This window comes from Garra rufa, chromosome 14 (assembly GCF_049309525.1).
Source record: "Garra rufa chromosome 14, GarRuf1.0, whole genome shotgun sequence".
Taxonomy (NCBI): domain Eukaryota; kingdom Metazoa; phylum Chordata; class Actinopteri; order Cypriniformes; family Cyprinidae; genus Garra; species Garra rufa.
The window spans coordinates 10,302,167-10,329,077 of NC_133374.1; positions in this window are offsets into that span (position 1 = coordinate 10,302,167).

The following is a 26,911-nucleotide window of genomic DNA, read 5'->3' on the forward strand; positions in this document are numbered from 1 at the left end:
TATATTGCAAAACAAAAGTCTGCAACTACAGTAGGGCATGTAGCCTATCCTATGAAAATGTCAGAATCATTGTTTCGTATTGTCGTATCGTCGTATTGTAATACCGTTCGCTCCGATGTTGTGTAATTTTTGGCGTGTTGCAAGATAAATCTGGACTCTCCAACCGTTATATATATATATATATATATATATATATATATATATATATATATATATATATATATATATACACTTCTGAGAGCAGTTTCCCAGCGGGAAATCTGTATTTCCGTTAAAATGTGATAAAGTCACTGATCTATATAATGACTGGATTGCTCATTGCGTTCTAAAATGCCGTTAGGCAGTGAAGCCACCGGAAGTGTTCGATCCGCCATCTTACTATTCCCTACCGGCAGAGTGCGCCATTGAATTCGCATGTAAACCACTGACCTAAAATCACCCGATTTGAAGCGTTTCATTCACACATCATTAGTTTTGAGCATATGTGTATGTAAATAAATTATACTTAAGATGTTATCTGGAATGTTTATGGTCTTTTCGGGCTGGATAAGCGATATATATTGAAATCGTTTAGGTGGGTGTGTCAGCTGCGCACTTGCAGACACAGGTGAGTTAACTGAACCAAAACGAAAATATATTTATGTACCCAATTATGCAGGAAATTATAAACAAAACCGTGTATATGGTATTAGTAGCCTACCTGAAATTGTATCGATTGTACAATATTGCTCTTGTACTATAAATTAAAATCTTTGAAATAAAGCTTAATGTCTTTAAGTAGTCAGCGCGGTATGGTGCGTTTTTTTTTTAATGAGCAGCATCTATTTCAGTCTCTTCAAATCACCAAATTCTGTAATGATTTACTAACATTACTGTTTCCATGTGAGTAAAATGCTGTGTATATATGTTGAATTAATTATTAATTTAACGAACAAATCATTACCTGCTTCAAAATTAATAATGTTATTAATGAATATATAATAATATAACATACAATAAACGAATTAATAACAAAAGTATTGTTGAAACATGCAGTTAGCCTACTGTACGAATAAATACAACAAAATGACATAAACAGTGATTATTCAGATTTATGAGCACATTTTCTTTTGTAAACATATGTTGAACGCCCGATGTTTATGCTTATCTGATGTACATGACTGTAATGTAGGCTTTATGAACGTACATTTTTAATAAGCAGAGGGAATTCCCGACAATAAACAAATAACCGTTTACATGCTTAGGACGTTTGCGTTGTAAAAATGCACAGTGAGACTTCAGATATAAAAACGCTGACTTGTTATGTGATGTTTTCTCAATGAAATCGTATGATCTCCTATTCATTCAATGGAATGTATGCGAATAGTAGGGAATACTAATATGGCGGCGCGGTGGCTTCACTTTTATGACGTCATGAGCAATCCAGTTCTCTATTATAGATCAGTGGATAAAGTACTTACTACTAAAGTACTACCTAAAGTAGCCTACGTAAAATTACTACGAGGTTTCTGTGACAGCTCCAGAGCGCCCTCCAGCGCGCGGTTATTACATCAGCGTCGGATTCGTTTACTTGTTTTTGTTCGCTCCTTCACTGTAGTGAATATCATAAATGCCTCTTCATTTAATGTATTTACTTTCAAAACGGTCTATTTCAATACATTAAGTTCGTACGTTTTATTAAATGTAAATGTTCGCATTCATGCTATTGACATTTTGTTGACTGACTCAGACACAGCGAATCGTTCAGAACTCTTGTGTGAACCGATTCATTGACAAGACTCTCAAATCGATTCACCCCTGTACCGCCATTTCCGATGTTGGAGGAGTCGTTACCTTTGTATATCCGACAAGGGATATTAGTGACATCAACCGGATTCACATTTGTGCAGAAGGTACGACATTAATAACTACTTTCACACTGCATTGGAAATGCTTACCAGCGCACAGATTGCGCGCCAACTTGTTGATACAGAGCTTTGTAAGTATCTCTCAAGATTACGCCTTGTAATTTCAGACGAAATATCACGCTGGTGAGTCAAAGAGAAGAGAGCTGTAAAACCACGCGGATGGTTTTTGGTCTCCACCCCGTTAAGATTTATTGTAGGTGAGGGGATCACATACACATGCTGATGAGAGAAACAGCTTGCTGGAGGCGCAGATGATGGGATTCCTGTGAGTTGAAAGAAACGAGGGTGAGTGAAGGGGCAATAGATGATCTCTAAACAACGGGGGCTCACACCTGCTGGGAGAGCAGAGTAAACACCAACAACTACCGCGTGAAGTTTACCAAGTCTTGACAGGGTGTGAGCCAGACGTGTAAATTAACAGCTACTTTCAATGGTTGAGTGCGGTGGTAGGCCTCCAACTGGAATATACAGTCATTTATTTTGTAACCTCATATTGAGGGTGGTGTAACCCACCCTAGGCCCGTGAATACTTAAATAATTCATGTACTAATAAGAGGGGTTTTTAGACTGTAGATTTATTAATAATGAACACAGTTTGATATTTACTAAACTGTTCTGTGTTGGGGGGGAGAAGAAGGAGACAGTTAAGATGTCGTTTGCATGGTAATTGTAAAGAAAGTCATAAATAAAGCATGAGGTGAAGTTATATGGAAATGCGACTCCCCAGGAAATGAGAATATTTTAACAAAATATTATCTCAGGCCTATTTGACCCGGGGTCAATTAGAAAAGAAACGTCAGCGGCGTCGAGGACGCGAGGCTGAAATTAACATTGAAGCTTTCCCCCTCCTGCCTAATTTGCAAGGCTGATGCAAAGTTGAGCTGAAACAAGTATATTGTCGTGAGATTGCGGTTTAATTTGACGAGGCGCTAAAAAGTCGATTCCGATCTCGCTCTGACAGACAACAAACACAGCTTTCTAGGCATTTGCCTTGAAGACAAACTAAAATGGCATTCCCTCCATGGAGAACATTTTCCTGCTGATGTGAACAAACTGTTGTTGTGTTGTCGCACAAAAGGTCAAAATGTCTTTTCGTCAGTCTTAAAACGGTCTCCTCTACATCCCTTAAGTAAATATTGTATCACTTAAAGGTCAGCGTTCCTTCTGAAAGTATAAAGCAGAGCTGGTTTATGTCTATTTTGTCCAAATGTCACAGGATATAGGCTATTAATAGTCTTGGGCATATAATAATGTCAGTCTTGAGTTTCAAATGTCTCTTTTTATCAACCAGTATGACTCTGCAGTGTAAATTAAGTGAAGACATGTAGAATTCTATTGTCAGCATGACATGAAAATTGACTCTTTCTTTCATCAAAATGTAATTAATTTGCTCTGTCTCTGAAATAACTTTCCGTTTTTGTGACATAACCATTCTTTTTCCTTAAACTGCTTCCTTCCAACCTGTTATATAATATATTAGTCTTGTTTTAGTATCATTGATATGCTATTAAAGATTTTGCTAATATTTTAAATGAAATTTTATTTTTTTGTTGTTTTGTGCTTTCATTTTAGTTTTAGTAATTTGGTTTAGATGCATTTTGTAACTGTATAACTGTATTTAAAACTGTAGTTTTAATTGATACTTTTTAGATGATTATGTAGAGGCCAAGCACCGAAGCACATATTGCATCCTTTGGCATTCTTCTTTTTCTTCTACTCTGGAAGTCTATGGCAGCCCATAAGGCCCGTTCACACCATAACTATAAAGATAACATTCTAGAAATCATTTCAAATTTAAGAGAATAGCAGTGTTTACACCACAACTATAATGATAACTATACAGGGCAACAATATCATTGGGATCACTTTCAGAACGATTTTTTTCACAGCTAATGAACGATAAAACACTGACAGCTAATCAGAAGTTATTCAAATTTAAAAGACGTGTGCATTTGAAATAGCAGGCGACATTGTAGAGAAGCAAACGGAAATTGCGCAGCAAACTGAGTAACATAAAATTACCTTAGCGCTAGTTTGGACAACATTGTCTTGCCTCCTTTGAAGGTGCAGTAGAAAAGAGTCCATATTGTTTTTATTTTCACTACATTGACTACATTTTAGATTCACTGTTTAGATGCGCTTGCAGCGTGCATGCTAAGGACATCTACTGGTTGAATTTGTGTAAATGCAACAAAAACAGACAGTTGTCGTTCACTGGTGTGGACGCAAATATAGTTATCGCTGTATTTATAGTTAACATTATCGCTCTTAGTGTGAACGGGTTTATAGAACCGCTTGTGGGAAAGTTGACACAAATTTGACACACAGATAGAGGACAGTGTGAACATTAAACAAAGCAAGTTTGGAGTCTCTAACTCAAACTCTTTATCGCTAACCACTTCTCCAAATCTTTTTGAACCATAAGGTCTAGAAGGAAAAATGTAAAATTCATAAGGTCATGGGTTTTTTTTAGTGTGAGAAACCTCTTTTTTTCTCCATCCATGTTTGTCTGATTTTTAAAGTTGGCTCAAGATCATCTTTAGACCACGCTGGTAAAAAGTTATGGAATTCAAGTTGATTTGTCAAACCACTCTTGAATAATGTGCAAATAAATTCAATGAAAATCATAAGAAAATAGATGTGAGGCTATATCTCTGCAATGGTTTGGCATATTAAGACCAAACTTGGTTTGTGTTATAACAGCCATGACCTGAGGCTACCTGCACAGTTTTGGTCAAGCGCCACCTAATGGTCAGGAGAAAGGGAAAATGGCGTTTAACTAATTCCTCATAATTTCTTAATAATTTGGCCAAAAATCACAAAACTGGTCTCTTTAAATGTGATGGAGTATGTCGAGCGAGTTGAAGCAGACATTTTAGGGTCGGCCATTTTGAATTTTGTCGTAAAATGCTTAAATATTTGTGAAACTTAATATGTGTCTTTGGCAACATGCTCTAACGTGACTCAAAAAGTTATAAAGAAATTAAAAAAAAATCAATATATTCCTTGGGTCATGCTGAGAACATAGATACCAATTTTGGCATAGTCAGCCAAACTTCCTGGCTGTCATTTTGATTTATGCTGAAAATACTTTTTTCAAACTCCTCCTAGACTGTTGGTCCAATTTTCACCAAATTTGACTCAGATCATCTTCAGACCATGCTGGCAAGAAGTTATGGATTTCGTGACGATTTATGCAAAACGGTTTTTGTTTAATGCATCAATGGATTTTATGGAATCATGCCAAACTGTGTCTGAGGCTGTATCTCTGCCAAGCTTTGACACATTGACACCAAATGTTGTGTGTGCCATTGTCACCTCTCACTGATCACACCACATTGATTTCAAACCAGAGTGATAAGCCATTGAATCATTACTGGTTGTTTTTATGATTTTTTTTTTCAGCCATTTTTACTAAAATCATCTTAAAATGGCTTTAATTACTCATTGCTGCAGTTGGTCTGATGCTTCCTGCCATGCACGCTTCTGTAGTGCTTGGCCCCTTAATTGCTGCTTGCAGCTATGTTTTTAGTCATTTTAGTTCTTCAACTTAAACTCAACTTAAATATTGCTTTGGCAGCAAGTTGAAACTGAGATTTATACATCACCTGAAAGCTGAAGCTTTCGATTGATGTATGGTTTGAGATACGATTTGAAAATCTGGAATCTGAGGGTGCAAAGAATTGAGAAAATCGCCTTTAAAGTTGTCCAAATGAAGTTCTTAGCAATGCATATTACTAGTAAAAAATTAAGTTAATGAAGTTTACAAAATATCTTAATCGAACATGATCTTTACTTAATATCCTAATGATTTTTAACAAAAAAGAAAAATTTATAATTTTGACCTATACAATCTATTGTTGGCTATTGCTACAAATATACTTGTGCTACTTACGAACCAAAGCCACATGTATCTTATTTCATTTCAGTTAGTGTTTATTTTATTTCAAGTCGAAAAGTTTTACTTAGAAAGGTCACATTCAAGAAGCAAATTCCATTTTGTGTTGACTTTAAACTCTTCCTCCACTTTGAAATTTTTCCTCCACTTTTGACGTACTGCACGGCCAGCATATTTTCACCTTTCATCATTAAAAACATCATGCATCAGTTCAGAGTTTAGTGCTGAGCGGTGCGCAGTCTGCTACGGTCAAAGTTCTCCTCTCTTTACATCAACCATATGGGGGCATTACAGCAGCTCTTACTATAATTGTGTTATTGAGTACAGCCTTGATCTGTGTCAACCATAACTCTGAGTACTGCTACATGGCAATAACTCTTTCTGCCTTCTGCCTTTTGACTTCTCTCTTAAGGCATCTTTGTCCAGATATAACTACAGATACCATCATGAAAAGAACAGTCAACAACATGTCCTTCATTTCAATATCAAAATACCAGGCGGGCCATTATTGAAAGCAGAGTTGGCTGAAATGAAAGTACCTCAGGGGAAGTTCAGGAGGTATATAGTTGCTGAAGGGTCAAGGGTATGGCCTTTTGCTGGGCCACAGGCTGCTGAAGAAGGCTGTGTTACGGAAACAGGAGTGTGATAAACGCAGCTTCGTTCCATGTGCCATGCCCTTTATTGTGTGATATGGTATTCTTAGACTGGGACAGGTTTCTTTAGTCAGGTTTAAAATTACAGAGAATATCAAGTGTTTGTGTGATATGGAGTCATTTTTGTATGACTGCGCTTTGGAAGCTTTTGATGTTAAGATTGCAGTTTCCAACTGCAAAATTTTCTTTCTTGCTTAATTGTATTTTTATATAATAGTTTTTATCCTAGTAAACATTTTCTTATGAAACATCCTGTATACTGTAAACTCAGAATCTTCTATTTTTCATTTTATTTCACTATTTGTTCAGTCTGGGCTAATCAGTAAGCCCAGACTGAACAATCTGATCAATAATAGCACATTCTCATTCTCGGTGTCTGCTTGTGTATTTCCAATTGATTAAAGTTGATTTGAGGATGTCTGCACAAAACTAGCGTTCACCTAGGAAATCTTTAGATTTAAATTCTTAGCTGCTTCTTTCCAGAGCAGCCCACTGTAAAAATGCACAATAGTAAGGTAGCAGAGAGTATGTAACGCTAATATAAGCAGTGGAATCGAATAGGTAGGTAGTTACAGATCACTAGGCTAAAAGAGTGTTTTCTCATCCATGTCGATTTTGAATGAGGTCAGACTGGGTGACGGTATCCGGCCTTGAGTAAAGGTTGGATGAGGCCAAGTTTCGGATGATGGCCACCATGTTTCAAAGTGGGTCATAAAGTGAGTGTGGATGGTGGAGGAGTTTAGAAAGGAAGCCAAAGGGATGTAGATAAAAAATATCCACCCACTATCACAGATGTTTACTGACAGACTGGAAAGAAATTGTCCTAGAATGTGTCACACCAGTGCACTCCATGTGTTTTTTTGCCTGAAGAATACACTGATGCATAGTTTTTTGTTGTGTTAGCAGATACTATGCATGCATATGTTTTATTTTTTAATAAAAAATAAAATTATCATCTTCTGAGACTTTGAGTTCTTTGGGATTAACCTTCAGAGCTGCTCCTATAATAAAAGTTCATTGCCCTTTCACCGTCATTCTTTAAAAAAAAAAATTTTTTCCTAGAGCAATTGACGACTTACCGTATTATCAAACAGCATCAGTATCTATTTGTTCACACACCATGTCAACGGAGTGAGAGATTTTCTGAGAGAGATAGAAGAGAGAAAGATGACCCATACCAGCTGTTGGTCCAGGACTGGCATCATTGCCAGATCGAGATTCTGGATCTCCGCTCAGCTCTGACCTAATCCCTGGGCGAGCTCTCCCAGATGGGCAGACAGATTTAGATCAGCCACCCTGACATGCACTGACCGGACTCGACAGCAGTCCCGCATCTCGGCTGTATCACTGAAGAGCCACAGAAATTGCTGCCAAATTCCTAAAAGTGATGTATTAACCATGAATGATGATCACAGTTTTAGTTGCAAATTGCAGGCTCTAATGGTTCCCAAAACATCTACTCTGTGTCACTGTTGACTTTAATCAAATGAATTATGGGAAATGGTTCCTCTTAAAACATGTAAAAACTAGTCATCTTCAATACTTTGGTTCTTGGCGTTTACTCTTGATTGCATTTCCTTTTCATCTGATCCTTAACTTTATTATTATTATTATTATTATTTTCAAACCTTTAAACGCTGCCTTGCTCTGTTGTTTATTTTATATATTATGCATTTAATTATTTAATGTGTTTAGGTTTACTTCTAATTGAAGTGTTCATAGCTTGTGATTAAATGACTTCACGGCTTCCCACAAAAGGAAAACAGGCTGTAAGCCAGTGAACGTCTGTTGTTAAATGCTCTTTCAAGTGATCCTTCTGAGATTACGTGTAGAAATATGAATAATGTACGATTTCACCCTCATATTTTAACTGCTGTTGAGAATTTGTGCACACTAGGGTTCTTTTAATGTCAGTGCCTGTAATTACCAGCTCAATATTATACCAATTCACTAAAACCACACAAATACTCATTTACAATTAGTTCTATATCCAATTGGTTTCGGAACAAGACTGCTGTGGGTGCCGTCATTACTGAGTATTTTCATGAGTCGCCATAACACCTGTTCATTCAAAAGCCAATCCTGTTGAGAGTGACTTGCATCAGGCATTTGGTTTCACAGCAGGGTGTTTGCTGTAGTAATTGAGAATGCTGGAGGGCACAACAGTAGCATCCACATCTGGGAATTCCCAACCTGGCTCATGGCTTCTTAATTACTCAACCAAACATGGACCAGAAATGGTGGAGATAAACCTTTAGAGAGGTCTGCAGTTAATGTGGCAACTCAAGTGCTAAATGTTTTTCTCGTAGGGATACAAAATGCAAGTTGTGGCACAAATAGGAAATGTGTATTTTCTAGCTTGTATTTGGGATTCAGTTTTCAGTGTTGGAGGTTACGCATTACAAGCAACTTAAGTTTCATAATTGGATTACCTTTTTTTGTAAAGTAAAGTTGCCAAAAATGTAGCTTTTAAATATTTTGTTATTTAAAAAAATGGACCCTGGACCACAAAACCGGTCATAAGGGGCAATTTTTTTTAAAAAATTGAGATCATCTAGGTGGACTGATTTTGTGGTCCAGGGTCACAAATACGCAAGCCCAGCTCTGGTGACAAACAGTAATGCAAAAGTAATGTGATGCATTACTTTCCATGAAGTGTAAGTAAATAACGCAATTAGTAACTTTTTCATGGAGTAACACACAATTTGTAATGCATTACTTTTAAAATTAACTTTCCCCAACACTATCATTTATAAGTTCTAAATGCACCGTTTATATTGTGAAACTCTTGGTAGCATCCTGTCTATGCTCAAGATAATCATGCAACAAGTCTGTCTAAATTGCAAGCACCGAAGCTGTGCTTCAGTTTAAAGCTCAGTGATGGACTTCAGCAACAGTAAAATGGGGGATTTTCTTTGTATCCTACTGTATTTTAAATGTAAACCAATTAAGATGTCCTTTAATTGGCTTAAAGAATAAAATTACTTTATTTAAAATGTTAGTATTTCTGAGTATTTTCTCAAAACACCTCTTAAAATGCTTGCTACGAATGCAAAAATGCAGAAAATTTAACCTAATCTTTTTATGACGGACGAAAGTTTCACAGGCAGCGTGTAAACATGATTGACACAACTTGAGGTTGTTTATTTTTTAACGTGCAAAAATTTCAGACGAGAATTTCGAGAATTTGCAAGGACCTTTACTTTTGATATGAAACAAAGTCTTTCAAATTCTGTATATTTTATTACAGTATTCAAACTAAAAATACAGTGTTGGCACTGTTTAATGTTGAGTAACAGTTCAAGAGAAGTAGAAATGCAAATGCGCACATGAATTATTCATCTCTGCTTTAATACCAGTTTAAGCATGAAATAAACTTGAATGAACGTCAAAAGGTATGTTAAAAGAAGAGTATAATTTACTAGGGGTGGGAATCTTCAGGCACTTCACGATCTGATCCGATTCTGATTCTGGGAGTCACGATCCATTTCCAAAACGATTCTTGATCTATATATTTTTACCCCCAATTAATTCTTCTGCTGTGCAAATACATCTTAAAATTGTAGTTTTTATGCTTTTTGTTTATAGTTGGAATCTCTGTATGTCAGTACTGCCATCATAAAGGTGCCATAGAATGCATTTATACAATATTTTAAATTGTTCTCTGATATCTACATAGAAGGTATGTGGCATAGGAAAGGGCAAAAAATCTCCAGAAACGGTTTTACAGGTCCATTTACAACCCTAGGATTTGTCCCTAGAATGAAATGCTCTGTTATTGCCTTATTTGGAATCTTCATGAATATTAATGAGCTCTGCTCTGATTGGCTGTTTCACAGAGCTGCTCATCTCTATAGCTGGCACATTGATAAAAATATGTATTTAATTAGGAACTCTAGCCGCTTTTAATATGTGGTTTGTTGAATCTGCCGTTTTGAATCCGCGACATTTTAGTCTCGTTACTGTGACCGCTCTGTGTAAAGTTATAATGCAGAGGGAGTGCTTACTTACCACACAAGTTCAGCTGCTTGACAGTGATACTTCACCATCATCAGCGCAGTTATTTCTCCATCATTCGCCATCATCAGCGCAGTCGTCTCTCTGTTTATGTGGTAAGTGAAATCTTTTGTACTGCAATGTAACAGGCTAACACTAGCATTAAGCTAACCGTGTCCCTTCAGTGGCTTGGATTTGGCGATGCAAATGTTGGAGGCGTAACTATTAACGATCCCGACTATTGTGCAATAGTCGGTGTTATGTTGGAATTTACCTATTTTTCAGTGGTGTTTTGCAAAAACTAGATTTATATAAGGAGGAAACGATGGTGTTTGAGACTCATATGTCTTGTCTATGTACAGAACTGTTATTATTCAACTATGCAAAGGTAAATACAGATTTCCATTCTATGGCACCTTTAAGTGTAGACTTTAGCGATTTTGAGATGCATCTGTTTAAAAGGAAGATATTGAAAAAATATACTAGAAAAATATCCCATGAATAAAAAGTAGGGAAAAGTCAACAAATCTCTCAGTAATTCATTTGGCAGCGCTACATTTAGTCCCCGTACTCTTGCCAACCACAGGTGTTTGTAAGCAGCCACAGAGCGTGTTGTTTTCTCAGGGTTTCGGGGCTTTTGCCCCTGGCTCCCTGATTGAGGTACAGGCTCTGCGGTGACTTGGTTTCCCGAGAGCCGTTGTTGCTAACGCTAGCAGTGGCGGCAAGGCCAGCTGACAGTCACAGGAATGGGCCATGACTGGCTGCTTGTTTTGTGCCACGATCTCTCACTGTTCACGCCCGCTGAAAAAATAAATACTCTGGCTCCGGAGCTATAAATAATGGATGACTTGTCCACTGTCACTTTAAATCTTGCGTCTAGCCACGGCCTGGCCATTATTAGGGTCTCCCTTTCTGTTTTCCTCTCTCGCTCTTACATTTGTCTCTGTTTTACCACAGGAACCGCAGTCTATCATGCCGGTGTCAGTCTCTCTACAGATTGTCACAGGAATGGAAGATTTACATAGTAAAATAAACCTTTCTTTGATATCTTCCATGACTCCCCAACCATAAGGACCACAGCCAACATCAAAACATCCTGAAGAAGAAAGACACAGGAGAGAGAGAGAGAGCGGGCAGACGTGTGCAGTAAAGGTAAACATTTTCATCTGCCCAGATCCCGGTCTTGCATTTGATAGGTGCTGTAAGAGTGCTCGAGGGGCCGTGACTCAGAATCTGACCCCATCAAGCTAAACCAGTCGCCTCGCTGCAGCCCCTGCATGTGATGTCCATGGAACCCTGTCATGTTAAACATTGAGCAGGCCTGATGAAAATCTGTCCCGAGGATAAGTGAGAAGAGAAGGGAGAGCGAGAGACGTGGAGAGCGAGCGAAAGCTCAGGCCCACCCATTCGAACAGGAGAGATCATGGATTATTCACATTTGCAGCTGTGATAAGGAGAAAAATTGATGAAGAACAGCTGGCTGGAGCATGATGCGTGAAGGCTAGAAGCTGCTCCACCTTTGAAACAGCTGGGAAGCTACCAAAGAGTGCTTCTGTTTGCCCCAGTCACGGAAACAAATCATTAAAAGCCAACATCTAGCTTTAAACTATGGCTTATATCTCTGGCTTGGAGGGTGGAAGTTCTAGTCAGAGGGAGATAAAGGAACTGAGACCAGTGGTCAGCATATTTCAAACTGTGGTGACTGTGTGGAACATGTGGGTTTGAATCTAGCCCATGTGGCTTCCTGGTCATATTCCTCTCTCTCTCTCTTAGTAATTTGCTGCCCTTTTGGTAATTAAGTGCAAATGCTCAGAAAAGTGTCACACTGGGATTTCGGTATCCATGGCTTTGCAACCCACAATAACAATTAAAAGGATTTGAAGTCACGCACTACTTTTTAATTTGTTAGAAACAACAAAGAAGTAGATGTATTTATTTATTAGCACCAGTACTTCTTATTTTTAATTAATTACAACTAGCAAAGTAGTACCTCTTGTTTTAATAAATTATGAATAAATTATAAATAAAAAATAATCATACAAACTAGTATTATTATTTTTAGTAGTAGTAGTATTTAAAATTATTTTCATTTAATTAAATGATTACTTATATTATTTATTTACCTGTACTTTGTTTTTAAATACAACTATTATTATTATTATTATTATTATTATTATTTAGTTTTTTCTCATTCATTTATTTATTTAGCACCAGTATGTCTTGTTTTTAATCAATTCTAAATAAAAAAGTGAATACAAATAAAAATAATAATAATAATAATTTTTTTAAGCTACACTATGGAATTTACCATTCACCAATCACCATTTTATTAATTACTTATTAATTAATTTAACACCAGTACTTATTGTTTTAATAAATTCTAGACAACAAAGTAAATATTTTATTATTATTATTATTATTATTATTATTATTATTATTATTATTATTATTATTATTATCATTATTATTATTGCTACACTATGGAATTTACCATTATTTTAGTAGTATTTAAAAAAATGTTCCTTTTAATTTAATTAATAATTTATTAATTCATTTAGCACCAGCATTTGTTTTTAATAAATTCTAAATAACAAAGTTAATACTATATTATTATTATTGTTGTTGTTTTTGTTGTTGTTATTATTATTGTTATTTTTATTCATATTGTTATTTTAATTAAATCTACACTATGGAATTTACCATATATTTTATTTAGTATATAGTATTTCAAATTAGTTTTCATTTTTTTATGTTTTAGAAATTTATTTTATTTTATTTTTATTTTTTATGTTTTATTATAATTTTGTTTTTAAGGCACTTTTTATTTTACTTTTTATCAAATTCAGAATCTATTTTTAGAATTTCATTTTCATTTTAGTAAAAATATTTAGATTTTTTTTTCTGTTAGTTTTTTTTGTGTATATTTAGTTTTATTTATTTAATCTTTTTCATTGTAGTTATTTTAGTACATGTTAAACTAAGTGAAAATGAGAAATGTTGCCTTGCAAACTAGCTAAAATATATATATATATATTTTGTGTTATTTCATTTAAATTATTTTATGTAAAATAACAATTATGTTAAATAATTATTTATTTGTATTCTGTTTAATTTATATAATTTTATTTTAAGTATTTTTATTTGTGCATCTTTGTGCAACCAATATAGATTTAAAATAAAATATATTATTATTTATTAATTTTCTTAAACGCTTAAATGCCAAAATGTTATCTCCTTCGCTTTCTTGTTATACCCTACGAACCATGCAGCTTTGAAGTTAGTATTTTTAGTTTTAATTGTTGAGAGACGTCAGTCTGTGGCATTTGACCAACAAAACGTTTCAATGTAGTTTTTACTCTACAAATTTGTAAATGAGAGTTCACCAAATGTAACTACTTTGATGAAACCTCTACGCATATGCCATTTGTTCCAGCTCTCCCACGTTCACATGCATGCTAATGAAAGTGACTGTAACACAAAGTGTAGTGTGACCCCGTCAAAATGAGATGCTGCGAATCAAACCATCACAGCATCTGCCTTTTGCTGTTAACACCAGCCAGATCACACTCATCACTATTCACACCAAGGACCTGGTGTGAGGGAAAGGGGAGTTTACCTGGACAGGTAGCCAGTCGGCTTTGTCTGTGGTCCGAGTCACTCTGGATGTGTGAAGGGATTTAGGTTGACACGACGTTGGTTAGATACAGAGAAAAGGAGACGTGATGGTTGAGGCTGGGGGCATGGGTGGATTGTTTTTAAATCAAGGTCTCGTGTTGCCACTGTGAATTTTTCATCAGTCTCCTAAATTAAAAATGTGAGCGGTCATCACTTATTTGTCAAGCCGTCTCAGCGCAAAAGGTGGATATGACAGGGGGTTTACGTAAGGCCTTAGGAGCCTACAGCTAAAGCCTGACTGCAGACCACGAACACAAAGACACAGAGAGGAAATACTGTCTCGCATTTTTTGTGATATAGGAGATTTAAGTGCTCAGAGGAAGGTGGAAAAAGTCGCAGAGCTTTTCAGCAATCTTAGTAGATGACATTTCCCACTATCTCAACATATGGAGCAGCTTACGCGTACTTATTCTATGCAAAACCCCGATTAACACTAAGCCCATACATATAGACAACATGTAAACATTTACAGTTTATCTCTGGAAGTAGTAAATGGGGCCATGTTGTAATCCGCATTTGATACAACACATGCACCTTTTCTGTAATCCTAGGTTTAAAGATGACCGAACCAGGGCTTGTTGTTGAAATCAGAGTTTTTATTTTATTTTATTTTATTTTATTTTTAGGGCCCCGTGAGTTTTTTCCCCCCTCAAATTCAGAGATTTCCCAAAATTTTGAGTTTTTTATTTTATTTTATTTTATTTTATTTCATTTTTTAGGGCCCTTTTTTTTTCTAAAATTCAGATATTTACCAAAATTCTGAGTATTTTTATGTTATTTTATTTCATATTTTTAGGGCCTTATTTTTTCCCAACTTCAGAAATTTCCCAAATTTCTGAGTTTTATTTTATATTTTATATTTATTTTTTATTATGTTCTATTCTTAGGGCCATATTATTTCCAAACTTCAGAGATTTCCCAAAATACAGAATTTTATTTTATTTTATTTTATTTTATTTTATTTTATTTTATTTTATTTTATTTTATTTTATTTATGTTCTATTCTTAGGGCCATATATTTTAAATTTTATTTTATTTTATTTTTAGGGCCCAATGAGTTCACATTTTTCTCAAATTCATTATTTTATTTATTCTTAGGACCCTATTAGTTTTTCCCCAAACACAAATTGTTCTCAAAATATAGTTATTTATTTTTTATTTTATTTTATTTTATTTTACTTTACTTTATTTTTAGTGCCCTATGAGTTTTATTTTTCCAAACTTCAGAGATTTCCCAAAATACAGAATTTTATTTTATTTTATTTTATTTTATTTATTTATTTTTTAAGTTTACTTTTAGTTTAGTTTTAGGGCCCTATGAGTTTTTCCCACAAACTCAGAATGTTCCCAAAATTCTGTCATTTTTATTTATTTTATTTTATTTTATTTTATTTTTAGTCCCCTATAAGTTTTATTTTTTTCCTAAATTTAGAGATTTCCCAAAATTCAGAATTTTATTTTATTTTTAGGGCCCTGTTAGTTTTATTTTTTCCCAAATTCAGTTGTATTATTTATTTGTTTGTTTGTTAGTAAGTAAATGCAATTTTATTCTCAAAAAAATACTGGTAATAAAATAAATGCATAAAAAATTTATATTTTAATTCATTTTTAAAATGTAAAAACACAACTGTTTCACACAGTGGATAATATTTAAATAGCAGCCATTTCATTTTTTTTTTTTTTTTTTAATATTCACAGACAGATTGCGATTCAATTATTTCTACTGCCCTAGTTTTATTTATGAATTTTTTTTAATCCAAAATTTGCCAAACTTTGTGACAGTCCATGTTATACTATTTATTATGTGATTACGTTCCAATTTTCTGCATTGCAGAAATCATTGAGCCCTATTTATTTATTTATTTATTTTTATTTAATTTTATCATTGACTGACTGAGAACAGAGAGAACAGGTTGGCTTACTGGTCTTGTGGTTTATTTTTATTTTAGGACTTCAAAAAAACAAAGACCAGGTGAAAGGAACCTTTATTTTCACATTTCTGTATGATGTTTTGTCAGTAAGCCTTTTAGTCTCCTCGTTTGGCTTTGTTTTGGCTTGCGTTTCCTCTGGAGAAGGCGATGGCCGTCTGTTTCAGGGACAGGAAAATGATACAAACATAAACACTGGCCAAGCGACGGTTCCCCTCGGCAGCACGAGCGCACACACTGCAACAGGTGATGTGCCAGATCTCAGAGTATTGGCACTTGCTGGATACACACACGTTCGCAAACACATACTATCTCCATGGATGGCTGCAGTTCAGCTGCCAAATGTGGGGGCGTTTGGCAACGATGCCTCCTTCTGTGTGACCGAGAGCAGAGAGGTAGATCCAGAAAAAAAGTTTTTGTTTCATCACCTGTTGTGAAGGGTCAAGGTACGTTCCTCGTAATTGGCATCCACATGTTGCTAAAAAGACTGGCGTCAGACCTTTCCGTAATCCAGAAGTCCTCCAGCAAACTCCTTTGAAGATCTCAGCGATGAGTTTCCTATTTAGAAAACACCACATGGTGCATTTTAAGTTGTTTTTTCCTAGAGGGAGCAGGAAACCGCTCGGGTCTTTCAAAGCGGTCAGGGGTTAATGCACTAATGGCATTAAAAAGAGAGGCCCATCCACACATCTGGAACGAGTGGTTCCTCCAGAAGAAAGTTTTACTTTGTTTTAAAGGCAAAGGATGAGCATCTGTGGCAGTGCACTGCCAGAGGATACTAGAAAATTCTGTTTCAGGATAACAGAGCTTGTTTTCATTTAAAAGGTTGGTGTGCTTCACCAGGAAGACTTCCGTCTCTGTTGCTTGACCTCCTGCGGCCCAGCAGGTTTAAACTACTTTAGGGAGGAAGAGTGAAGGAGGTTTAAAAGGAGAAGAGGTATGTGTTGCATTGTCTTTTGAAGGGATACTCCACCCAAACATTCTCTCATCATTTGCTCACCCTCATGTCATCCCAGATCTGTATGACTTTCATCCTTCAGATTTGAAGAAAAATAATCCGTCCCTGTGAATCGATATAATGCAAGCATATAGGACCTCCAGAGTTGGTTTAATGTAGACAACATCGAGCGTAGACAACATCGCTGGCTTTTTTTTAAGATTTATTTTTGGCATTTTTTTTTGCCTTTCTTAGGACAGGAGAGTATATTAGACAGGAAGCAAAGTGGGAGGAAGAGAGGGGGGATGGGATCAGGAAAGGCCCATGGGCCAAGACCCGAACTTGGGATGCCCAAAGTGCAATGGTGCCAAGGTGCCAATAGTCTTGTGGGCAGTGCACCAACGACATTGCAGGTTTTTAAAATGTAAACCATAACTTCTGACCAAATGCCATATGCAAGCATATTCTGAAACTTAAACAAGTGACATGGAAGCACAAAAAACAGTCACTTAAAATGGTCTTATTATTGGGAAATGGCATCTGGTCTCCTTCCCTGTGTACCTGAGCATTACTTTTTTGCTAACCTTGGAGGCTTGCCTAAAAGTAGCTTTGCTGAACCCCCGTTGGACAGTTAGCCAGGACTTAAAGGAGTACTTCCAGAACAAAAATTTACAGATAATTTACTCACCACCTTGCCATTCAAGATTGACATATAATGGACTTCAATGGTGCCCCCAAGTTTGAACTTTCAAAATGTTTTTTTAAATGCAGCTTGAGTGAAGAGTGTTATTTAGCAAAATGATTGTTTTAAACAAACTGACAATTTATATAGTTTTGAACCTCAAACACTTGTCTTTGTCTATGTCTGCGTGTTTTTTCAAGTTCAAGACAGTTAGGGTAGTTCAAAAACTCCTATCTTGTTTTCTTTCCCAACTTAAAAATCATCCTACATCGCTGCAGAAGTACCAACCCAGTGTTTACAAAGTGAACATGCCAAGAAGAACAAATGTCCTTTACTAAAAAAAAGGTAAATTTTAGAATCTTGAAGTTGAGGAAGAAAACAAGATTTTTCGACATACCCTAACTGTATTGACCCGGATTACACAGATTACGCATGCGCATCACACAGACGAGACAAGACGAGCATTTGAGGTTAAAAAGTATATAAATTGTAAATTTGTTTAGAAAATGACAGATTGTTTCGCTAGATAAGATCCTTCTTTCTCAGCTAGGATAATTTAGAGCCATTTAAACTGCATTTTGGAAGTTCAAACTTGGGGGCACCATTGAAGTCCACTATATGGAGATAATTCCTGAAATGTTTTCCTCAAGAAACATAATTTCTTTTTACGACTGAAGAAAGAAAGACATGAACATCTTGGATGACAAATTATCTGTAAATTTTTGTTATGGAAGTGAACTAATCCTTTAAATCTGCGGGGACCTTCGTGCTCACCTTTGCGCTCGTGCTGATGCGGCATGAGAAATGTTGCAGAATAATGGTGTAAACGCCAAACGCAAAGTGAATATACACATTGTGCTTGCATTTTTTTGCCCAGCCTTACTTATTTGAACCAGAATATGGAGACGATGAACTGAGAGAGATGGACATTCTGGGCCTTGAACGTGGTTGCTTTCAATGCAGGATCAGAAAGCTCTTGGATTTCATAAAAAAATATCTTAATTTGTGTTCTAAAGATAAATAAAGGTCTTACGGAATGACATGAGGGTGAGCAAATGCTGAGAGAATTTTAATTTTGGGTGAAATATCCCTTTAACAGATTTGAATGATGACTCTGATTAGGCCTTGAAGTTTTGATCGTAAAAAGTGGCGCATTTTACAAAACTTTTGAAAATGCTTCCACCCCTCAGGGGGGTGGAAGAAAATGCACTGAACTTCAGAAATTCCCCATACAGGCCCTCAGATAATTTCGTGCAGTAGCTGCTGGATGCTATTTCTTGCTTCGTTATCAAGAAGCTAATAATAGCCGAGCATTTCTTTCTTGGCGTCTGTCTCTTCGCTCAGCGTGTTTCCTTTAAGGATATCCTGATCAGATTTATATATATATTTTTTCCCCTTCGCAGGCGGATCTCATCATTTGCTCTCTCACCTTTTCTCCCTGCTCTCTACTGTCAGCCTTTTAAATATAGGCCTCCAGGTTCGCAAGCATGTTTGTTTTTGAGATTCTGATTGGAACAGAGCGCTCTCTTTCTCTCTCGCCCTGTAGTCACGCAGCCGTCATCACCTCCAGTGGCTGCAGCCGTGGCCTCATTTTCCGCAGGGACGCGCTCCACTTATGGTGCACTCTTAATTACACTCTGCACCGCCGAGGTACGTTACACACCGTCACTGCAACCGACCTCAAGAAAGATAGAGCTCGAAGCAATGGCTGCCAGACATGCTCATTTTTCTTCTCTTCAAACCGGCTCTGGAACACGCATCGAGAATCCAGCCTCCAGTGTAAATATTGGTACTCTGATTGTTGCGTTTGGCTAAGGCCCTGGCTCGTCTCTTGTGAGTGAGCAGATCTGTAGGCTGTGTGCTCTGTCAGGCCATTAGCCAAAGCAGCACAGGTAGTGAACACATAATGTGTATGGTATTAAAATAATAGTTCACAGAATGTCAGTGCTGCTCTTTTCCATAGTAATAGTGGTCAGTGATTCGTACTGGTGAGCTCCAAAAAGGATTACATAAAGTACTCAAAGCAATTACATAAATTCACAATAACTTTGTGTGAAGAACAGACTGAAATTTAAGCTATTCACTGCTAATCTTCCTCTCCTCCGGAGCTCTCAAATCTCATTTACGCCTTAGTTCAAATACAGAATACTGACTCTATTCTCATCAAGTTTGACATGATCATGCTGTTCTTCAGACCACATGGAATCTCTACCTTATTTTGCAATGCAAAAGTAAGCTATTTTCTGCGAATGTGCAAGACGTGTGATTCATTTGCAGCTAGGTAGAGAACAGGAAAAATTAGTGCAGTAAATTGTAAAAAGATTTGTGCTACAGACCAGTGTGTTTAAGATTATGATGTCAAAATAAAATAATACAAGAAATATAGCTTCAAGCTGTGATTACTGGGGTTCAGGTGCTTTAAGGCATTTAAGCACATATGAAAAAAGACATTACGTATTATTTAGCAAACCTGTAACTAACTAAATCAATGATTTCGAAAAGCATTTTGGTAAAATACAGGTAATTTGCCATAGAAATATGTTTTTATGCTGTCGTCTGATCTCTTTAAACTTTGCGTGCTTGTCTAGAATCACCTGTTGCATGTGCTCACCAGGATTCGTGAAGTTTTGAGTTTTCGTTTTGGGTTTTAAAGGCTTTTGGATATGCTTAAACACATAAAAAAGGGTGAATTTCAACATTTTTTGATAATAATTGCCTTGAGAGTCCAGAGAATTGTACTGCAGTGGTTTTTCCAAATTGAGTGAAAAACCCAGGACTAGTTCGCAAAAGTAGGTTTTTAACATCTTCTAAATCATTTAACTAACGGTTTGATTTACAGCAGTGATTCTAGAGGCAAAGTTATTTGAAACGAAGAGGTCTATCATGTGAATATTGTGCATGTGTGTTAAAAACCGTGCCATGTACAATCATTTACACCAGGGGTTCTCAACTCTGGTCCATAATATCCATTTTAGCTCTAACCTTGATCAAACTCACCTGTCTGTAACTTTCTAGTGATCCTAAAAACCTTGATTAACCTGTTAACTTGTTTTTGATTAGGGTTGGAGCGGAAATCTGCAGGAAAATGTATCTCGCGGACTAGAGTTAAGAACCCCTTGTTTACACCCTTAAAAATGTGAGTTTATAATCACCTGTCGCATCTGCTCACTAGGATTTGTGAAGTTTTGAGTTTTCGTTTAGGGTTTATAGGCTTTTGGGTATATTTAAACAGGACCCTTTTCTAAACAATCCTGGTATAGCTTCCTAAAAGGAGAATTTCCAAATGTTTTGATAATTATTGACCTAGAGAGTCCAGAGAGTTGCAGTACTGCAGTGGATTTTCCAAATTGAGTGAAAAACCTAGGGCTAGTTTGCAAAAGTAGGTTTATCACATCTTCTCAATCATTTAACCAACGGTTTGATTTACAGCAGTGGTTCTAAAGGCAAAGTTGTTTGGAACGAGGAGGTCTATCGTATGATAAAAATATTGTGTGTTTGTGTTGAAAACCGTGCAATATACAATCATTTACACCAGGGGTTCTCAACTCTGGTCCGTGAGATCCAGTTTCCTGCAGAGTTTAGCTCTAACCTTGATCAAACTCTCCTGCTTGTTACTTTCTAGTGATCCTAAAAACCTTGATTAACTTGTTAACTTGTGTTTGATTAGGGTTGGAGCTGAAAGCTGCAGGAAAAGGATCTCGCAGGCTAGAGTTGAGAATCCCTGGTTTACTCCCTTGAAAAATGGGATACCTCCCATCAGTGGCCATTTTCTTTCAAATTTCTGACAGACATTTAGGGCTGTGAGTCAGGCCCACCGAGTTTCGCTCCAATCAAGTATAGTTAACCTTGTCTAATAGGTGCTCAAAGTTCATCGGCCTATGGTGGCCATGCTGTTGGAGATATGCAAATGTCCTTATAGCTGCCTTTGGCACTTTGGACCAAGACCGTGCATACCAACTTTTTATGTCGGTGGGACAAAAGGTTGAATATTTATGGTCGTTTTTATGTTCTTTCCTCTTATAGCACCACCAAATGGCCAAGTTCCGCAGTCTTCAGATTCAGCTCTTACATATCGTTGTTTTTTCCAGAGAATGCACAAATTCTTTTTCAGAGAATGTTCCTGCAATGGTTTGCTTCTGATAAGGCAAAAAACCTAGGACTAGTTCGCAATAATAGGTTTTTAAAAAAAAATGCTAAATACCCAAAAATTTTGCTAGGGTCATGGACAAATCTGAGGCCTAGATTTGTCGGACGTGAGCCAAGAATTCCAATGACATAAGACACTTGAACCTGAGATGAACCATTTAGGAGTTTTCGTACTTTTGATCGCTGTAGCGGCCCCATCAGGCTGATTGGGGCGAGTCTTGGTAATGTTGTAGATGGTGTGAGTACTATCATCCCTCAAAGTTTCAAGTCTTACATAGAAGAGAAGAAATTGTTGAAATCGTTTTTTTTTTTTTTCTTGTTTTATTTGCGCACAAAATGTATTCTCGTAGCTTCCTAAAATTACAGTTGATCCACTGGTGTCACATGGACTATTTTACAGATTAACCTTTCTGGGCTTTGAAAGTTTTTATATGGGACTGAGTGAAATGCTGACAATTTTAATTTTTGTACAAATTGTTCTTTTACCAAAAATGTGCACAAATTAAGCGGTTTGAAAATGGACTTGCACAGAGAGGTGAGGTAGATGGTAAAAGCTGATAAATGCTCAGCTGAGAATGTGCTGACGGGAATAACCGCACATTGACCACTTGCATTAGAAATTTGATTTATATCAGCAGCCCCGGTGCTAAGGGAAAGGGAAGGGGTTCTGGGATGTGAAATGTATCATGAAAGACACGAATGCGTAAAAAAACGGCTGAATGGCTTTCGCTGCGCCTGCCAATATGTGATATGTAACTCCCTTTTAAAACAGGAGAGATCCATTTCACAAGCTCTCGCTGTCAGGGGAGGCAGAAAAACCTAAATTAGCTTTATTGTTTCTTATCATTGCACAAGATCATATTTCTTCATGTTAAATCACAAGCGCTCATAGCCTTTCGTAATGACTTTGAGAAATCAGCCACTTTGTAATGACCTGTGCTCCAAAAACTCTAACTATTGTTTCAGGCGCAGTTATAACAAATGACCTTTGCTGCTGTAATGTGTGTGTGGAAGTATGTTTGCGGGTGTGTGTTTCCCAAGTGCTCACATTCCCGGCCCCAAACACACTAATTATTGCATACCAGCAGTTTGGTCCAGAGGTTTTCCTGTGTCGACAGCTCATTTGATTCATTAGTAAGCTCCCCGTACGGTTTGACCAGAGGACCCGGAGGGAAGGAAAGCAAGAAAAATTGGGAGAGTGACAAAAATGGGAAAATATAGAGAATAAGAGCACGAGGTACAGGGGGGTGGAGAGACAGAATGAGAAAGATATGAGAGTGTAGGAAGTAAAAGAGAGAGAACATAACTGTGCGCTTTGGGGGAAAGATGGAGGGATGACATTGGAGGTTTGCCCTGATCACTCAAAAAGAAAAAAGATGATTGATTTGCTTGCCTGGGAGATGACATGCCCCAGCCGAAGCAGAGAGCTGTTAACTCGATATGCACAGAACGACTCAAACCTGTTGTGACTTCGAGAAAACACCCAGCTTGACTGGGCCGGCCATAGCGTCGCACAGATTGGCAGCGAGATGCAAGAGACCCACAGGGCAAGATGAGGAAAAGAGGGTGGCGTAACAGGAAATGTAAGGAAGATGGACAGACTCGGAGGCTTCCTTAAATACTCGTTTGCATAGTTTAACTGAGTGTGGCATCTGATGATTTCAATCATCGTCTGCTTGGTGCGAATACATTGAGGCAATAGCTTCATGTGGTGTTGTGCTTGTGCAATTTGGTGGCTTTTCTTCTGTCGACATTCAAGCATGTGTAACCCCTCACGCCCGGGTCCCGCCGCACCCGCTCCGAGCGGGTCTCGAACCCGGGTCTCCGGCACGGGAGGCGGACGCACTAACAAGGAGGCTAAAGGCTGCAACCCCTAGCGTCAGTCGCTAGTGCGTCTCTTGAGATCGGGGAGTGAGGTTTACCTGCACAGCACCTACTAGCTGGCCTCCGTTACACTCACCCCCCTAAACTTCACTCCCATCCGGGTCACGGCACCAATGTAACCCCTCACACCCGGGTCCCACCGCACCCGCTCCGAGCGGGTCTCGGGCACGGGAGGCGGACGCACTAACAAGGAGGCTAAAGGCTGCAACCTCTAGCGTCAGTCGCTAGTGCGTCTCTTGAGATCGGGGAGTGAGGTTTACCTGCACAGCACCTACTAGCTTGCCTCCGTTACACATGCACTAATTATTATGAATCCACTGTGGAAGAGCAAAGCGTTGTTGCATCACAATGCAAAAATTCTGATGCATCGGTGTGGGAGCAGTGCACTTAAATGTTGTTTTCGTGACTATATGTGGTCAGTTCTAGAAGTTTATTTATTCTTATTGGTCCATTACGACTGTTACTGGTAATAAGAATTTTATGGCTCAATGTAACATAAAAGATGTCTTTTACTAGTAGAAAACCCTTGAAAGATTTGTTATTTAAAAAATCCACATAATTTTATACTTAATTTGGACTATGGTGGCTACTGGCGCTATCTGTTGTTATTTTATTATTTCTACTGCAACACAACATAAATACTGATACAATGGCCACAGCTACTGAAAGAACTTACAGGTGCCGATGGATATAAACGTAGGCTTAAACCAAATGTTGTACTATTGATTTTTTTTTTTTCCTCACAAGGAGTCTAAACACCTCTGGATACTGAGTGAAATCAATGCCGAAAAACTCCTTTAGTGGCTGTGGCACCATGACAAGCTTTGGTAGGTTTACATCCTGCCAGGATGGCATCTAGTGTTTCTTGTCTCTGCCATTTGTAAGCTTGTTCAGTAGCTATGGTTTACTAAAAGAATCAAAGGCCTTGGAAAATGGCTTGAAAATAAGTTGTGTTGCAGAAAAAATAGCAAAGATAGCGCCAGTAGCTCACCGAGTGCAACCATTTGACCCATAGTCCAAATGATGTATAAAACAATGTGGATCCTTTTGTAATATATATTTCAGTAAGACATATAATTTATGCTATATTAGGCCAAGTCTTCAAAAGGCAGAAAACACTTTTGACAGTTGGCTATGAAGTTTGTGTGGGTTTGAAACACCCTGTTTACAAAAGATAGTTGAAGATTTGGCCTTGTTTTTAGTGAGAAATCACATAAATCCTAAAATCCAAAACTTTTTTTGCTTTAATACAATTGTAAATGCGTAATTGTGGTGACACATATCATGTGTAGAATAAGTATAAGACCAAATGATAATCTTGGATTTGTTTGCATGTTGTAAGTAATATTACAATTAAATACAAATGTTATTAAGCCATCAGTATCAAAAATTATTATTTAATTGATTAATTTTGCTCATATTTTATAGGCTACATTTTGCAGACTTCACATTCAAGGTCATTGCTTGCTGAGTCTGAAATGTTCGGATGCATATATATATATATTGCATTTGTCATCCTTTTCTATCAAAATGCTTCCTATGGATGTGATAAGCAAAAAAAATCAAACCTGAAAGTTTTTTTTTTTTTTTCTTTCTTTTTTTTTGGTGGACGAAAGTTTCGGAGGCTATGAGAATGAGGTAAATGAGAGCTATTTTTTTATTTTTCTATGCGTGAAAATTTTAAACTCTGGCTGGGCGAAGAATGTTTGAAGTTGACAAGTAAAATGTTAAAAGTTCAAATAAATAAACTTGAATAACTACAACATTATTTCTTCATAAAATATTTGCGAAACCATCTGGTTAACTGTTAACATTGGTGTATGTTGTCAATCTATCTAACATGTCTAATTCAAAACCGCAATTTATGTATAAAATAAAAATGGCAAAACATCACATTCAAATTAATCAACAAAATATGTAAAATCAGAAACCAGCCATACTTTGCAGGCAGTGTTGTAGGGCTGTCAAATGATTAATCACATGCAAAATAAAAGTTTGCATTTACATAAATGATACAGACAGGATTATTGAACTACAGTAAAGCGTAAGTTTCATTATTTACGCATGGTTTCTGTTTGCGTAAGGTCACTGTAATTTCTATTAAACTGTGCAATTTAAACTCTTTAATTGACCTTTGCACCAGTCAACTGATTCCTTACATGGCTGTGCTAGTTTCATGCATCTTACAGCACTCTGTGGTCTCTGAATTTCAGCTCAAATTAGTAGTTCATGTCCTTTTAATTATTTATACAGCAAGTAGCTGTGTACAAAGCGGGAAAATGTGCAGTCAGCCAGTCATTATCACAAAATAAACCCCTTCAGGGTGATGCAAGGCCATTTGCAGTAATGACCAGCCGACTGTGTATTATTCTTCAGCGTATGACGTTAGCGTTGTTATTATAAAGGACATCATCAGGGATGCTGATGTTGAAGTGCGTGTGTCTTTCACACTAACGTAGAAGTCCTAGTACTATCACCTTAACGGGTTTACAGCTGATTTCTTTTCTCTGGTTAATCCCGCACCAAGCTAATGTGGATTTATCTGGACTCCCGTGAGGGCCCTGATTAAATCGAGCTTCCTAAAGCCCGTCCCAGCCTCTCTCTCTCTCGTTCTCGGAGAATAAGCGGCCCCTGCATCAAGCAGGGAAGTGGCGTTGTCGCTACCCTGTCTGTCACCAGCAATTAGCGGTCAGATCAAAGCGCTGATGCAATCACAGCCCCACTGTGGCTTCCTATTATCATCCCCCGAGAGGGCTGACACTGAACGAGCGTGTTTGTGTGTGTCTGTCTTTGAGGGAGGGGTGCTATATCCTTTCCTCACATTCACTGATCTCTGTAGGTAATGCTTGTACCACACCCTTCGTCCTGCAGTCATTAGTACGTTTAAATTTGATTATCTTAACAATCAAATCAGCATTCAGGCTTAACCAGACAGAAGGGCTAGTCACGCTCTTGTTATTTCACATTCAGAGCAACAACTGCTCAAACTGTCTTACCCAACCGTTTATTTTATGGTGCAGACAGACAAAGAAGTAGTTTACAACTCATATAAACACTGGTAGCAAACTTTGGATTATTGATGAGTTACCAAAATAGAGTTAAGTAACTTCCAGAAGTCATCCGATAAAAGCTAATATTTACAGTTTGCCCTCATATGAGTTGAGGATAATGAGGAAAGTCTCAGCTCTCCATTTCACTAGGATTT